The sequence below is a fragment of the Pteropus medius genome, unplaced genomic scaffold (genome assembly GCF_902729225.1).
Source record: "Pteropus medius unplaced genomic scaffold, Ma_sr-lr_union100, whole genome shotgun sequence".
NCBI classification, from domain to species: Eukaryota; Metazoa; Chordata; class Mammalia; order Chiroptera; family Pteropodidae; genus Pteropus; species Pteropus medius.
The window spans coordinates 4,409,983-4,427,853 of NW_024344437.1; the positions used below are offsets into that span (position 1 = coordinate 4,409,983).

Genomic DNA, 17,871 nt, shown 5'->3' on the forward strand with positions numbered 1-17,871 from the left:
TGCTTAAGAGATGTATGTTTCTGTGACAGATTCCACAGGGAAGGAAGGCCTGTTTGTTAGCATATGTAAGAAGCACAAGCCAGCATCGTGTGTGAGACTCAGAGCTTGCCACTAGAGACGGATTCTCCTCTGAAGGACCATTTATATACAGGCCTGTGGCAGGGCCTAGGACTTGTAAAGGGATAGAGAAAAGAATGGAGGTTTCTGAAAGACTTCTACGCATCCTAATAAAAATAAGACAATGTCCAATTATTAGAAAGGGTGTTCAGTCTACGGCCATGCCACCCTGAACAAACCCCATCCTGTCTGATCTTGTAAGTTAAGCAGGGGTGGGCCTGGTTAGTACTTGGATGGGAAACCACCTAGGAAGACCAGATGCTGTAGGTGTAAAAAATAAAAAATAAAATAAAAATAAAAATAAAAATAAAAAAAAACAAGGGATTGTAAGCTGATAAGGTCCTTGCAATCTGTGAGGTCAACCAAGGGTTGCCTCGCCTAAAAAAATAAATTAAATAAATAAATAAATAAATAAATAAATAAATAAAATAGAAAGGGTATGCAAAGAAATCATGCCCAACATTTAAGCACTATAGATAAGTAGAATATATCAAAGACCAATGTGTGTGTATATATATATATTTATAGAGAGATTCAAGATAAAAACTTCATATAGCATAGTACCGTAAAGTATGATAAGATTTAATCATATCCATTCTACTTTTTAGTAGAGTAAAAAGTACTTCCTCTGATTTCTTATGGAAATGCAGCGAGGAAATTTAAGCATAAAACTCCTTAAGTGTATCTGCTGTCATATCACTGTTACGAACACATGAGGAACTAGTGGAAAGTGATATAAAATGCTGCTCTGGAGATAATATTAACACCTTCCGACAGAAAACTCTGAGATTGAGAAAAACACACACAATGAATGTATAAATTATCTAGAAGTAGAAAATAAAAAGAGCCCAATGCTTGACACGCTGTTACTCTGCTGCCCGGCCCAGGTTCTCACTGTCTCTGGTAGATAGGGTCCTACGCAAGCGTGTCCCTGCCTCCCTTCTCCCCTGCCACCGAAGGGTCCTACCGCCCACGCCCTGCCTCATTCTGAATCTGTTCTTACGAGAGCCCTGAGAAGAAGACAGAACAGGGATTATTATCCCATTTTGAAGCTTAGAGGGGTCAGAGCCAGGGTCACAGCAGGAATGTTCAAACCAAGGCCAGAACTCAAATGTTCAGACCCATGTTTTAGTCTTCTTGGCAAGTGCCTGTACTTGGGGTATAGTCTCATAAACATTCTGACTATACCATTCTTCTTATTAAAAACCTTCAGCGAGTCTTCATTTTGTCACATCAGCCCTCCTCAGTGGGCTACATAAAACTATCTAGGCAGCGGCTCAAGCTGCCTTTAACATTATCCCGCCGCCCTCCTCTCGCTGAGCGCCCGGGGCCAGCCCAGGGCATCGCGTCTCTGTACCCTTGTCTCCCTTCTTTTCTCTTCCTCAGCCCTGCTCTGTCTTCCATACACGCTCCACGTCCTCAAACAGGAGCCTTATGGCTTCCACGGCATTTAGCAATCACTTTTAATTTAGAACTCACCAGAGTCTCCCCTGAATTAGAAGTTTAACTTTTCGCGTTCACGTTTGTGCTCCTCTTCAGACTGAGTTCTTAGAGCACAAATTCTGCTATGTATTTTCTCTGAATTCTGTTCCTATAGTTCCTATAAGTTGTGCCTCGCCAATAGATGCTCACTAAATAAGACATTGCAACTTTTAGAGTGAACATTCTCTAAAGTTTGCCTGTATTAGTCACTGACATATTTTGAGGGCTTATTATGTGTTAGGCACTCTTAAGAGCTTTACATGTGTTATTTAGTTCTCCTATCAGCTTAAGAAGTAGGTTCTATTATTTTCCTCATTGAGTTACACATAAGAAAACATAGTGTTCATGTAACTTGCTCAAAGTCACACAATTGCTACATGGCAGAGCTGGGGTTGCTGCACACTTATCCATCAGGTGATGTTACAGGAGGGAAGGTGGTTTTCCTTCTGTGTTTGTGGACAAGGCCATCCATCCACAAAGGCCACTGCTGCTCCAGGTTAGCAACCCAGTGGGGCCAGGCCGCAAGGAGGCCACGTGGTATACCTCACAGAGCTCTCTCCTACTTCACATTGTCTCCAGTGACACGTGTATGCCTATTATTGCTGGGACGCCAAGCAGTTCCTAGAGAGCTTAGAAATTTAATAGGAAAGTGATTCAATCTTCAGGTGAAGTCCCAAATTGAGTACAGTTGATTTAGCTTAATGAGCTATGGAGGTGTAAACCAGGATATTAATCATACTTTGTCCTTCCAGCTATGACTCTAACCCCTTTGTGGGAGCTGGAACCTGAGAGCACAGGCAAGAAGAGCCACTCTGCAGGGCTGCTTCCGTTGCTCTTCCCATTCCTACTGGAGTCTTGACTCTGCCTCCCGTCTGCAGTATTTCCTGCTCTGGTCAGCCCCAACCCATGTGCAAGCTAGAGTCAGAATAGTGTCCAGAGAATACAGCCATAAGGCAAAAACTGTATGGCTCCCATTTTAAATCCAGTTAGCTAATGTTGAATAATTGCAACTTATGCTATTTTTTTGGTTGTTAACTTTTAAGCTTCATCTTGGTTATACATATGGCTATATAATACAAAAATATATGTGATGTGAAAAAATCATATGGTGTGTGTTTAATATAGATGACTTGTGTAATGGGATACATACACACATATGTATGTATGTATGTATGTACATGAAGACTTGATTGATACAAGGCTGAGTAATAGATATCAGATCCTTAGATTGTCTTTACTGATTATTCAAGTCTAGTACATCAAAGTTAGAATCTCTGCTCTGCCATTTATTAGCTCACTATTAACTTTTGAAGAATTCCTAACTCTAAAATGAAGATAACGCACCTACCCATAAGATCATTCCATCTATAATTTAGAATATTTTATTGCCTAGACATTGAGTTTTCTGGCTCTTAACAAAGTTGAGTTGATGAAATCAACCTTGAAATCAAAATCCTACCCTCTTAGGCCCAGAAGCACAGATGTCAACAGAAGAGATAACCAATCAGCAATACTCCCATGTCTTCTATGACAAATTTTCGAGGTTGATCTGGAATCTACATGACAGACTTTTGGTGCCAAAGGCCAACAAAATCCATCTATGTGAAGTACGAGCCTTTTGAGAAACAAGTAAATCTAATTAAAGAGGAAAAACCAGAAGGAGGGAGACAACGGGTTTTGTTTTGTTGTGTTTATCATGCAAACTTAACTAGAATGCAAGAATCAGAAAATCTGTATCTATCATCTGCCTGTCTGTCTGTCTGTCTGTCTATCTATCTATCTATCTATCTATCATCTTAGGAAAATACGTACAGATAAGTTCCAAAGCTTTACTCTTTATTTATTAGCCTCCATGCCCAATTATATCTCCCCTTTCAAGTCAGTGGATTCATTTTTAAGTTTTAATTTATTTTAGCCCATGGAAACACAATACAAAATGGCAGAAACATAATTCTATTTTATTTTCATTTCATACTTTTATACCTGTAATTATACCTGTGCTAAATTAGATGAAAATGTCAATCCACCAATTTGCTTCTTCCTTTATAACCTTTTGTGTAGAAAGTCTATCATTCTGACAAATAAAAGACCTCTCCAACCTTGACATGTAAGAAGAAATGCAAATTGTATTTTTCCAAATTAGAAAACAACTATCAATCATGTCATTTAAAATTTAGATGAGCTATCTAATAAAGTTTGAATTCTTTAACTATTTGGAGTTTATAGAATTAAAATATGACTTAAGTTAATATTAAAAGAGCAAAACTAGTGTGAGTCTATGTTATAAATATTAATTAATTAACCCAAATATTAATTTAGGGCCCAAATAAACTGCAGATTCCATTTTGGAAAAAAACATTCGACTCTTTTGCTTAATTTCTAAAGTGTGCAAATAAGTTCTAAAATACAGAATTCTAGTTTAATTAGATATCTTATCCTAGCTTCCTCCCTTCCCAGAAAGTCCCCCATTTCTTATTTATATGTAACATTCGTTTCACAAACTGCTACATCAACACTGGCCTTTAAAATATGAGAGCTGGTTTTTCTGGCTCTTAGCTGTCTGAGAAGAGCATATCTTCTGAAGTCTCAGGCCAGGTACAGCAAGTTCCAGGGGTGAGGAGCTCATCCCTCGTCTCTTCTTAGGGATTTTCTGTGACTCCTTTTCCTTCAGAGGCCTTTCCTTCGCTCTCCCTGCTCTTGCAGCTCAGCTAGCTCTTTGGGAAAAAAACAGGACAGGCGCTGATTGCAGGGGCCACACTGATTTCAATGAACCAACATTTCCAACTTCACCACTTCCCTGTAGGCAGATATTCTAATTCCTATTTTAAAGGCCCTAAAAGTAAAATACTTTTACTTTTAAGATTAAGTGACTGAGCCAGAGTCGTAAGGGAGAGGTAGAGGCAAAACTAGAAGGTATGTATTCAGGCTGACCCCAAGATTTCGAGTTTTCTGTTTCTCAAAGGCAAGACCTGTGTTTCTGCTGCTTTGTACAGTTCCTATGAAGCTCCCCCGACATTTAAGAAAAGGTTTTTCTTACATAAATGATGCTAGGCCTTGGTATGATTGATGTGACCAGCTGACTCCATGCTGGATTTCAAGGGACCCTCCTCGTCTCTAAGCTCTCTTCCTGTCCCAGCCCAGTGCCTTTGGCTTAAGTGTTATCTTTAGCGTGTCTATGTTCAAATGCAAATAAGTGTCCCTGGAAGAATGATAAATCATTCCCTTTAAATTTAGAATATATCATTTAATCATATTATCATGATAAAAAGCAGAGTATAAATCATATCTTCTTACTCAAATACAGGATCTAAAATGGGAGTGGGCAAGACAGACGTGTGAATATATTTAGTTCTGAAAACCCTACCTTGAAACTACATCCGCGATTTTTTTCTGAGGAGATGATCTATCCTTTTCATAAGATTCTGGAAAAGCTGTGTGATCCTCCAGCATTTAAAACTATCGTCATATAGGCTGGCTCCGTGCACTGAATCTAAGACCATGCCTCCTCTAGGCCTTCTCAAAATCAGGGGGCCCTTGAAATCCACCTCTTTCTCTTGCTGTTCAACCAGCACTATTTGTCTTGGATCCACGGAAGCAACCTTTTTCATGCCCTTTTTGCCTATGTATCTCAGCCACCATAGCCCTGTCTGCCTGGTCACTTGTCATCCCCCACACTGTAATCTGCAAGCTCATATATGCCCTCGTCCCACCTCAACTCTTGATGCATCCCACTGTGCTTTCTGGAAATTAAGGTCTGTTATTAGCAAAATGTTCTCTATCCTCCATCTATTTTCTGAATATTTCCTCCACCCTGTGGCTAAAGGACTAACTCTCCCCTAAGGACTCTGCTTTCCTGTAGCCCTTAAGCGGCCTTCTTACCATCCACAGTCTTCATACCTGTGGGCCTGGAGAAGGGGTGGCTACATCTTTTTCTTTCTCCTTGTTGCCACATTCCGTCTATTCTTCCTCTTCCACCTGTTTTGTATTTCCGTCATGAGATGACATCACTTTCATTGCCGGTGCTATCTATCCACTCCTGGATTATTCCCTCTCTTTTTTCAATAATTTCCACTCCAATACTATCTTGGTGAATTCTTGGTGAATTCAATACACACATGGAGGACCATATCAATACATTGATCTTTCTGTTCCCTGAACTTTTTAAATGATTTTGTCTTCTTGACCTAAGAATACTTAAGTCAAGTATTATGGTCATACCCTCCAGCCTTTCTCCAAAGAAGCTCCTCAATTGATCCACAGAATGCTGTTAATGATTTGGGTGAAGATTTTCTCAAATCTTTCAAGATGGCACATAACTAATATCATTCTAGATTTAAAAGAGTGAAGTTAATTTATTAGATGTTTTAGATACTTTAGGGCATTAAGGGCTTAATACTCTCTGGGAACCCTGGTTGAGAAAGTCTGCACCAATGATTACAATTCTCCATAATCCTAATTTCAGCAATTCTGTCTCTAACAACATTCTACATTTCCAAAAAATTCTTACTAGTAGCCCATTTCCATATCTCAATATTCTTAACTTAGTGACAACTGCAAAGTCTGTTTTGCCATATAAAAAACACATTTACAAGTCCTGGGTATTAGAAGGTAAATATCTTTGGGGGCCATTATCCCTTCTACTGCATAGCCCAACTTCAACAATCACTATCAAGATTATAGATGCTGTAAAAATAAAGGCACACGATGTCTATTCTTCCCTCTTTTGATGATGCTCGATGCCTATTAATGAATCCGTTAATTCATTGACTTTTGCGAAATAGTGATTTTCAATCTTTTAATTTCATTTTAATAGCCAAAATAATCTGCAAAGAGATAATTCTCTTAATTCGCTATTTGGTTACCCATTAGTAGAGTGTGTATCGGAAAGGGAGGATAAATGGTTCATATCATTTCTTTGTTTATCTGTTTCCAAGAAAATAAACTTATTTCCTAACATTCTACAAAGATGACTTTCTTCTCCTTCTTCTCCTTCTGGTACAAAGCATCAATGTTAAAAATATGATGATAATCATCAGTTTTTCTACTAATGACTTTTTTTTTTATTTTCCAAGATCCAATTCAGGATGCTCAATGCATTTAGTTGTCATGTTTTCTCAATCTCCTCTGGTCTGTGACAGTTTCTCTGTCTCTCCTTACTCTTTACATGTCCTTTACAGTTTTGATTACTGGTCAGATACTTTACAGAATATTCCTCAGTTTCTCATCATTAGACTTCTAGTGTGTGTGTGTGTGTGTGTGTGTGTGTGTAAGAAAAAATACAACAGAGGTGAAGTGACCTTCTCAAGACATCATATTCAGGGGCACATGATATCAACACATTAGTGGGGATGTTCACTTTGATCACCTAGTTAAAGTTCTATGCATTTTTAAATTATTAACTGAAAATACTTTTTCCTACTCTCTTTCACACAGCTCCAAACACCGTCCACTCAATAGTTTCCTTGATTTCCTTTAAGATATTAGGGACTGCAACTTTCTTCCTTGGGTCCTAGGCATAGGTATTTTAAATATGCAGAGTTTTAACTCCCTATCTAGAGAAAAATAGACACCTCCCTGCTCGACATGGAGCCGCAATGTGAAGAACATTCCAAAGGCGATTCCAGAAAGGCTTGACTTTTTGACAACCTTCAATTCACAGTAATAAAATGCATATGAAGAATTTTCAGAGATTATAAATTGTAAATTAAGAGATTGTACTGAAGAATTTAAAGTGGATCATAGATTCACTGCGGAACTCACTTCACTGACATCTGCCAAGATTTGGGTTGATCCTAATGAAGCCCCAGCTCCCAGGGCATCTCCCACCAAAGGATGTTTCAGTGGCAGCAGAAGAGGGAAGACTTTACTTTTTCCTCACCCATCAGACCTAATTTGGGCATATGTAATTTACTGCTAACAATTTCTTTTTCCTTCTTTAAAATAAAAGGAAAATGGGACATTGCAAATACATGACTGCAGTAAGTTCATCAAGTTAAACATGTTAGAAAATGGAAAAGTAATATTAGTCACATTAAAAGCATTACGATAAAAAGCAACAACTTTGCTAGTCCACTGGAAAATCAGATACTGTTTGAGATGACAATGTTTGCACTAAGCCTGCTTATTTTTGTGAGTTTAAAATGGTAATCTTTAATAACAAACCATATGTCTTTATGAAACTCCAAAGACTAAGGGATAGTTTTACATTTGCTGTCTCATTTTATCCTCATATGTCCCCTGTGAAGCATGGCTCTTATTCCTGCTTTTTAACTGAGGACATCGAGGCTCAGGAAACTTAAGAATGCTACCCAAGTTCCCATATCTGCAACCGATGCCTGTTCTGGTTCATTAAATCACTCTCTCTTTCCATCTAAGATTGATGCTGGTTTTGTTTTTATAAAATGATTTATTCTCCACCAATGGAAAAAAATTAACTCACCAAATAGAGGGAAAGATATCTAAATAAAGGGAAAATCTGAAGTCCCAGTAGCCTAATGGATAAGGCACTGACCTCCTAAATAAAGGGAAAATCTGAATAAGAGATTATATAATAACAATATCTACTATTTATTTAGCACTTATTGTGTGCCAGACTCTACCTATGGTTAATTCTTAAAATACCTTGTGAATTAAATGATATTCTTTCCTGTTTAATGAGAAAAAATCAAAGTTCAGTTGGATTAGTTAATATAAATAATGATAGCACATTTATCCCAATCTTAGTGTTTTAAGACAATAAAGGTTGTTTCTTGCTCCTGCAGGGTCCACTACAAATGTTCCTGTTTGATGAATGGCCTTCCATGTGGTCAGTCAGGGCCTTGGGCCCTGCCACTCTTTTGGGACATGCAGTCTTCTGCTGGATATTCTGTATGTTCCTATTAGAATTATTGTTCATACAATTAATAAAGGCTTTAGAGGCAACTCCAAATTAGATTTCAGTCTGGTTCCTTCTGAGTTATGTCAATTATAGATTGATGCTCAAATTAACGCCAGCTTCCTGGGCACAAGAAATTTTAATGGACCAGATCTGGGAATGGCATATATTCTGTCCATGGTGCATTTGCCAGAGCTCAGTCACATGGACGCTCTTGGCTGCCAGAGAGGCCGGGAGATATAATCGAGGTGCATGCTCAGTAGAGAAGGGAAATGGGTCTTGGTGAACTCATAACAGTCTACCACATTAAGCAACTTGCCCAAAGTCGTACAGGTAATACATGGCAGAGCCAGAACTTGAATTTGGTTCTGACCCAAAGCTTATGCTCTTTTCACTATATTACACCTCTTCCAAATATTTTTAGAAAGATATTTAGTTTTATTATTTTCAGAAATAACTCATATATTCTGTGGCAATAGAAACTTTAGAGATAAATAATGCCACTTTCATTATAATAAGCTACACTGTCTGAATCCTTAAGCCTCACTTCTCTGTATTGGCAAGTACCTCCTCTAGTTCCCACAATGTCCCTTGTCCATGATTATATCTGAGACTCCTAAATATATGCATCCCGAGCACTCATGAACACACCCTGACTACCTCCAAATAGCAGCCACCTTGTATTCCCCTCTAGAATCATCGACGTTGTAAAATCATGGCGCTTCATAAAGAAGGAAGACTTTTCTCCTTCCTCTTCCCTCCATTTTGTCACCTAATGAGTCATCTAGTGAGACGAGAGCCCCGTGTCTGATGGAGTCACTACTGTGAACAGCTCCTTCAGGTTCTGTCTACCATCCTGCTCTCCTCAGTCTTCAGATAATATCCGTGAGGCTGTGAGAGAAGCAGATTCTAAAAGACACATGTCTCTGTCTCCCCATCACCTACAGCTCCAGTTGTGGATCTCTTCCAAGAAGGGATCCCTTCCAACTAAGAACCCCAAAAGCATCGACCCAGGTAAACGAACTTCTGGTAGGCCCTCCCCATCAGCCCAGTTCACATGCCCACAGTTTTCAGTGCAAGCAGAAGACGTAGGTGAGCCTTAAAATCGGTTTCTGTGATATTGTGATTTATAATGAGATAAATGTGTTGGTCTTCATTCTGTTTCTGGCACAGAGCTCCTAAAACCTTTGGAATTTCCTGTGATCAAAGTAGTAAAGTTGTCTGTTATGCTAATGAGATGACTTTTGGAAAGTCCTTAGCTAACCTAAGAATGGGGAGCTGGTTGCCCGGGGACCCAACCATGTGATTAGAAGGTTAGAATGTCCAGTCGCCCCGTCCACTCTTCCCCACACCTTCTTAGGAGGGTTGAGGGTCTGGATATCAAATCAATCACCAATGGTCAACGAAGTAATCAGTCATGACTATAATATAGCCTCCATAAAAGCCCCAAAGAATGAGATTCAGAGAGCTTCCAGTTGGTGAAGATGTGGAGATTTGGGAGGAGTGACGGGCCTGGAGAGAGCATGAAAGTTTTTCTTATACCTTGTGCTATGCATCTCTTCCATCTGGCTGTTTCCGAGTTATATCCTCTTATAATAAACCAGAAATCTAGTAAGCAATATGTTTTTCTGAGTGCTGTGAGCCGCTCTAGAAAATTAATTGAATCCAAAGATGGATCAGAAGCACAGGTGGCAACCTGGACTTTCAATTGGCAGAGAATCATTTGATGGCGTGGGGTGGGGGATGGGGATGGGGGAAACAACATAGGTTGTGAAACTTTTAGTTTCCCACTATTTACTGGAACACAAATAATCAAATGTGTTTAGTAAACATTCTTCGGGGACCTGTTTTGATAAACTATTAGGAAGAGCTTGTTTAAAAATAAAAAGCTTTTTAATTGGTATATCAATCATTTTAAATTGGAATCTTGAAATTACTTAAAACTATTTTCTTCTCATAAGCATTTTACAAATTCTCCCTGAAATGCTGTTTATATAATTAATAAAGGCATTATAGATAATCCAAAAATAGGTTTCACTGTGGCTCTTTCTGAGTTATATAAATTCCTAGATTGATGTTCAAATTAGTGCAAGTTTCCTGAGTACCCCAAATTTTGAATTTTATTTATGGGGACACTGAAGTATGCACATTCTCACATGAAGATGCTCACCAGCAGTCACAAGGCACTGCACAGAGTGGCGAGGCAGAAGTCTTAGGTTCCCCATAGAGGCACTGTCCATGCCTACACACTTTAAATGGATATACCTTCAATGGGCTAATCTATTAACTCCAGCAATATAATGATCAACGAGGATTGCGGAATGAGTGATCAACGATGATGGTCAATTTTCATCATGAAGACAGCTGAAATGGATACCAGCCACATACAGATGGGGCCTAAAGCAGAGATAGTCAGCTGAAAACCCCGGGCGAGTGCAGTCCTGGGCACAATGTTTGAAATGACATTTTTACCTTTGAGAGGCCATTCCCTCCAAACCTGATGTATACCACTGGTGAGGACTCAGCCTGGACCTGTTCTTTTTTATTTTGCATCTTTTTATTCCTCCACTTTCCTTTCAATAACATGTCCTTGCCCTAACATCTTAGGGACCAAATCTAATTTCCAAAATTCGATTCCTGATCTACTATTGTATTTTTGGACTCTCTTAAGAATTGTTTTCATTGATTGTTTTAGAACTATCTTGCTTTAATTCAAGAAGGATTTGATGCTTGTGGAGATGCATCTAATTTAGTAGATAAAGTCACAAACTGAAGGAGTAGGAATTTGTAGAATCTCAGTGGTAGGAGAAATGATACTTTTGGATAGGTGGTCCCTACTGTTGCCGGCAAATCACTGCATCGTAGGCCCTATCTATAGATGCAATCCTCAGAGGCCTAGCTCTGGTCCAAAATTTACAAGTTGTGTTTTGTTCCCCAAATTAGAAAACTAGAATTAGTGACACTTAGATATACACACTGGAGAGATTACAGAGAGTACCTGGGGAGATGCTGGGTTTCTTGGAGGTGAAGAACTAGCTGAGAATTATTAACATCTCACCTTGGCCCTGAGAGAGGGTCACCTTGAGTCCTATCCTAACAGCCATCTCTACTAAAAAAAAAAAAAAAATGTAGTTTCTCTTAATAAAAGGTTAAGAATTCAAGAATGCCAGAGTCCCTGGATTAAACCTCAACCCTAGCTGACAGGGCAGTTATGAAAAGGCCAGATGGTCGTGAAATAAAGGGTACCTGAGTGTTTGCTCCCCTCCCCCCAATAAGGCAATCAGGGTTTTGCCCCTCACTTCTGGAATAGTCATATTCTGACTGGCCTTAGCGGCTGGGGAAGAGCTGGAAAAATTAGTAGGGAGCAGGCGAAGAACATCCAACAGCAGAGTTGGGTTTAGAAAAGCTCTGAGCTAAAGCAGAGGAGGTTTTCCTCATGGGAAGAAATAGTGACTGGCAAATCCAACCAGCTACCTTCCCCGGAGGTCTGGAAGGGCGGGCCCGCAGGTGGGTGCTCAAGGCTCTGCATTTCAGGGGGCTCCTCTGCTCCCTCTGATCCCTCTCCTGGGGGAGGGGAACGCTGACAAGAAGAGGCCTCTTGGGTTTCTCTGGCTCTCATAACTGAAGAGGCTCTCCAGCCAAATATGTTTTTAAACTAGTTGCCATGGAAATATATTTTAAAGATAGCTAAAGCTACCAGGAAATCTGACTGGCAGTGATAGCAAAACAGGCTTTGATTTTACCTCCTAACACAGTCTGTCGAGCAATTTCAGAACACGTGCACGCGTAACACCCAGGTTCACAGCCCTTGCCTGGTTTGCTTGAGTGTGGAGAGTGCTGCGTGGGGAGCTTCTGGCAACTGCTGGTTATTTGGGATGTGATGATGAAGCCGGGGTTTTCGGCGCCCTTGCTTCTCCCTCTCCTGCGCCTGTGCACTGGGCGTTAGCGACCTCATCGCTTATTAGCGCATCCACCGGAAAGCAGAGAGATTGTAGAAGTCCACAGGGCTGTGAGCAGCCTTCCTAAGAGATCTGCTGGGGATAGACGCTGAAACCATTGGCACAGATGAGGTTTCTGTGGGTTCCATCCATGATTTCTGTGCGAGTGATCTGATCATTTGGCTCTGGCCGCGTGCAGCTGGGTACGAAACAGCAGCTTTCATGAAAATGGCCTTATAAATATGACGAAGGTTTCTGTCTACTCTGTACTGAGTAAATAAAGTTCTAGGGACCCTGAGTTATTAAAATAAATGTGGGCAGAAATGTAGATCATTCGGTTTTAGTATATGTGCTGCCGAAGAGAGCATGGAATGTAGGTCATTCAGGCCTTAGAATGTTTGTTGTGACATAAACCATCAGTTTGATCATCCAGGTTGTTCAAATTCACCTAATAATTGCCTAATTATTAGCAAAACCATACAGAAATTTAACAAACAAGAAACCAGAACGAGAAGCTTCTGAACTTTCATTGAGGTGCTGATGATAGACATATATTCATTATGTTACATACACACATATACATGTAATATACATAATATATATGCCACACTATATATATACATATATATATGGGCGGCAGGACTTTTTTTTACTTGGATTAACATTTTTCATTGATAAAATGCAGATCGCATTTCTGTGTCATGGCATTGTAACAAGGTAAAAAGAGGAAACATCACAGAGCATTTTGAAAATAAACACCTTCCTTATAGTACTATTTCTACTATCCTTCACCCTTCCAAGGAGGGTGACCACTGCTGATGTATTTTTCCAGACGTAGACATCTATACCCAATGAGCTGTGCATCCTCTGATGAGCCATTTTCTCAATGGGAATAATTCTCGTTCCTTTCTTTTCTGGGCAGAATACACATTAGAGACCTCTGGAGAGATTTCTTACTTCAATTAAGAATTACTGGAGTCAGGTATCCTTCACCTGTTCCTTTACAATTTTTTAAAATTTTAATAATACATTTTATTTGCCCCAATGTATCTAAAATAGCATTTTAACATATACTCAATACTAAAATATGTTGATGAGCTATTTTATATTCTATTCTTACTAAGTCTTTAACATGTAATGTGTATTTTGTAGTTAGACCACATCTCAGTTGGAGCCTTAGATTTTCATTGGGTATACCTTGATCTGCATCTAGTTTTCCCAACAGTTACAGCTGAGAGAGTAGGTGATTATTGTTATTTGTTGATATCATTTGTTATTATTATTTTATATTAGTTTCAGGAATACGAATATAAAATGTTATATTTTATATTAAATTATATAAATTTATAAATTACATAAATGGTCAGACATTTATATAATTTACGAAGTGATTTCTCTGTTACTCTAGCACCCATCTGACACTACACACAATTATTACAATAATACTGACTTTATACCCTGTCAACCCTTCACCTTTTTCACCTAGTCCTCCAATTCTCCTCCCCTCTGACATTCACCTGTTTGTTCTCTGTATCTGTGAGTCCATTTTTGTTTAGTTTGTTTTTTTGTTTAGTTTGTTTCTTTTGTTCCTTAGATTCCACTTATAAGTGAAATTGTATGGTATTTATCTTTCTCTGTCTGACTTATTTCACTCAACATAATACCTTCTAGGTCCATCCATGTCATTGCAATGGTAAGATATCATTTTTTTAATGACTGAGTAATGTTCCATTGTATATATGTACCATAACTTCTTTATCCAATCGTCTGTTGATAGGCACTTGGGTTACTTCCATATCTTGGTTATTGTGATAGCATTGCTGTGAACATAGGGATACATAGATCTTTACAAACTAGTATTTTGGTTTTCTTTGGGTGAATACCCAAAGTACAATTGCTGAGTCGTAAGGTAGTTTTATTTTTATTTTTCTGAGGAACCTACCGAACTATTTTCCATAGAGGCTGTACCAATTGGCAACCCTACCAACAGTGTACGAGGGTTCCCTTTTCTCTGCATCCTTGTCACCTCTTGTTTTTTGATTTATTGATGATTCCATTCTGACAGGTGTGAGGTGACACCTCATCGTGGTTTGAACTTGCATTTCTCTGATGATTAGTGATATTGAGAATCTTTCCATATGTCTTTTGGCCATTCTCTATGTCCTCTTTGAGAAATGCTTATTCAGGTCTTCTGCCCATTTTTTAATTGGATTGATTGTTTTTCTTTTGTTGAGTTGTATGAGCTCTTCATCAATTTTGGATATTAACCCCTTGTCAGATATATCATAGGCAAATATCTTCTCTCATTCAGTAGGTTGTCTTTTTATTTTGTTAATGGTTTCCTCTGTTGTGTGAAAACTTTTTAGTTTGATATAGTCCCATTTGATTATTCTTTATTTTGTGTCTCTTATCCAAGAAGATATATCAAAAAAATATATATTACTAAGAACAATATCAGAGAGTTTACTGTCTCTATTTTCTTCTAGAAGTTTTATGGTTTCAAGTCTTATATGTAAATCTTTAATTCATTTTGAGTTTATTCTTGTTAATTTGATTCCTTGGTATTTTATTATTTTGATGCAATTATAAATGAGATTGTTTTCTTAATTTCGCTTTCTGATAATTCAGCATTGGTTTATAAAATGCAAATGATTTCTAAATATTAATTCTGTATCCTGCTATTTTAATTAATTTATTTATCAGTTCTAACTTTTTTTTTTTTTTGGTGGAATCTTCAGGGTTCTCTATAGTATCATGTCATCTGCAAATAATGACAGTTTTACTTCTTCCTTTCCAATTTGGTTGCCTTCAATTTTCTTGTCTGATTGCTGTAGCTAGGACTGCCAATAATAAGTTGAATGTAAGTGGTGGAAGTGGGCATCCTTGTCTTATTCTTGACCTTAAGGAAAACAGTTTTAGCCTTTCCTCATTGAGTATAATGTTAGCTGTAGGTTTGTCATATATGGCCTTTATTGTTTTGAGGAATGTTCCTTCTATTCTCATTTTGTTGAGAGTTTTCATCATAAATGGATGCTGGATTTTGTCGAACTCTTTTTCTGCATCTATTGACATGATCATATGATTTTTATCTTTCAATTTGTTAATGTGGTATATTGCATTAATTGATTTGTGGATATTAAACCAACCTTTCATCCCAGGAATAAATCCAATTTAATCATGATGTATGATCTTTTTAATGTCTTGCTGAATTCAGTTTGCTAATATTTTGTTGAAGATTTTTGCCTCAATGTTTATCAGGGATATTGGCCTATAGTTTTCTTTTTTTGTACTGTATTTGTCTGGTTTTGGAATCAGGGTAATGGTGGTTTCATAAAAAGAGTTAGTAAATCTTATCTCCTCTTGAATTTTTTGGAATAGTTTGAGAAGAATAGGTGTTACTTCTTCTTTGACTGGTAAAATTCACCTATGAAGCCATCCACTTCAGGACTTTTGTTTTTTGGAAATTTTTGCTTAGTGATTTGACTTCGTTGGTGGTAATAAGTCAGTTCAGATTTTCTGTTTCTTTTTGACTCAGTCTTGGAAGATTGTGTTTCTAGGAATGTAGCCATTTCTTTTAGATTATACATTTTTTGGCATATAATTACTCCTAGTAGTTTCTTATGATTCTTTGTATTTCTGTGGGATCCATAGTTACTTCTCCTTTTCCATTTTTTATTTTATTTATTTGGGTCCTCTCTCTTTTTTTCTTGATGAGTCTGGTTAAAGGTTTATCAGTTTTGTTTATCCTTTCAAAGAATCAGTTCTTGGTTTCTTTGATCTTTTGTAGTGTTTTTCTAGACTCTATTTCATTTATTTGCTCTCTTATCTTTATTATTTCCTTCCCTCTACTCACTTTGGGTTTTGTTTGCTGTTCTTTTTCTAGTTCTTTGAAGTGTAAGGTTAGATCGTTTATTTGAGATTTTTCTTGTTTATTGAGATAGGCCTGTATTTCTATGAATTTCCTTCTTAGGACTGCTTTCGCTGTGTCCCATAAATTTTGAGTCATAGTATATTCATTTTTGTTTGTCTCCAGGTATCTTTTGATTTCTTCTTTGATCTCGTTGTTAACCTATTCATTGTTTAGAAGTATGTTGTTTAGCCTACATGTGTTTGTGTATCTTCCAGTTTTTATCTTGTAGTTGATTTCCAGTTTCATACCATTGTGGTCAAAGAAGACACTTGATATGATTTCAGTATTCTTAAATTTATTGAGACTTTATTTTGCAGCCTAACATGTGGTCTAGCCAGGAAAATGTTCCATGTTTACTTGAGAAGAATGTATATTCTGCTGCTTTGGCGTGACATGCTCTGAAGATATCAATCTAGCGTGTCATTTAAGGCTGTTCTTTCCTTATTAATTTTCTTTCTGGAAGATCTGTCTATTGGTGCCAGTGGGATGTTAAAGTCTCTTTCTATGAGTATATTACTGTCAATCTATCCTTTATGTTGGCCAATAATCGGTTTATATATGCAGGTGCTCCTATGTTGGGTATGTATATGTTTTCTAGGGTTATAGCCTCTCATTGTATTGATCCTTTATCGTTATGTAATGCCCCCTTCGTTATTATAGCCTTTGTTTTAAAGTCTTTTGATTGGAGCATTTTATCCATTTACATTTAAAGTGATTATTGATAGGTACATAGTTATTGCCATTTTATTATTCATATTTATGGGTTTTTTCCCCTTTCTTTTTATAGAAGTCTCCTTAACATTTTTTTTTCTTCTTTTTGTAATTCTGGTTTGTTGGTGATGAATTCCTTTAGCTTTTTCCTATCTGGGAAATTATTTACCTCACCTTTAATTTTAATTGATAGCCTTGCTGGGTAGAGTAACCTTGGTTGTAGGTTCTTGTTTTTCACCACTTTGAATATTTCTTACCATTCCCTTTTGGCCTGTGAAGTTTCTGTTGAAAAATCAGCTGACATTCTTATGGGAGTGCGTTTGTAAGTAACTAGATGCCTTTCTCTTGCTGTTTTAGGATTCTCTCTTTGTCTCCAACCTTTGGCATTTTAATGATGATGTGGCTTGCTGTGGGTCTGTTTGAGTTCTTCTCTTTTGGGACTCTGCACTTTCTGGGCTTGTATGTTTACTTCCTTTGCCAGGTTAGGGAAGTTTTCTGTCATTGTTTCTTCAAATACGTTCTCAATCCCTTGCTTTCTCTCTCTTCTCCTTCTGATACCCCTATGATACAGATGTTGGTATGTTTGAGGTTGTCCCAGGGGCCTCTTAATACTTCTTCATTTTTTTTTTTTGATACCTTTTTATTTTTGTTGCTCTGATTGGGTGTTTTCTGTTATCTTGTTTTCCAACTTACTGATCCAATCCTCCGCTTCACCTCCTCTACTGTTAAATTCTTCTAGTGTATTCTTCATTTCAGTTATTGCATTCTTTATTTCTGACTCGTTCTTCTTTATCATTTCTATGTCTTTTTTTATTCCTACTATTGCTCTGTTAAATTCT

General features: G+C 37.8%; 1 pseudogene; it reads left to right on the forward strand.

The window, feature by feature from the left end:
- Window positions 1–268: 268 nt before the first annotated feature.
- On the forward strand, window positions 269–387 carry LOC120610700 (uncharacterized; annotated as a pseudogene).
- Window positions 388–17,871: the final 17,484 nt, after the last annotated feature.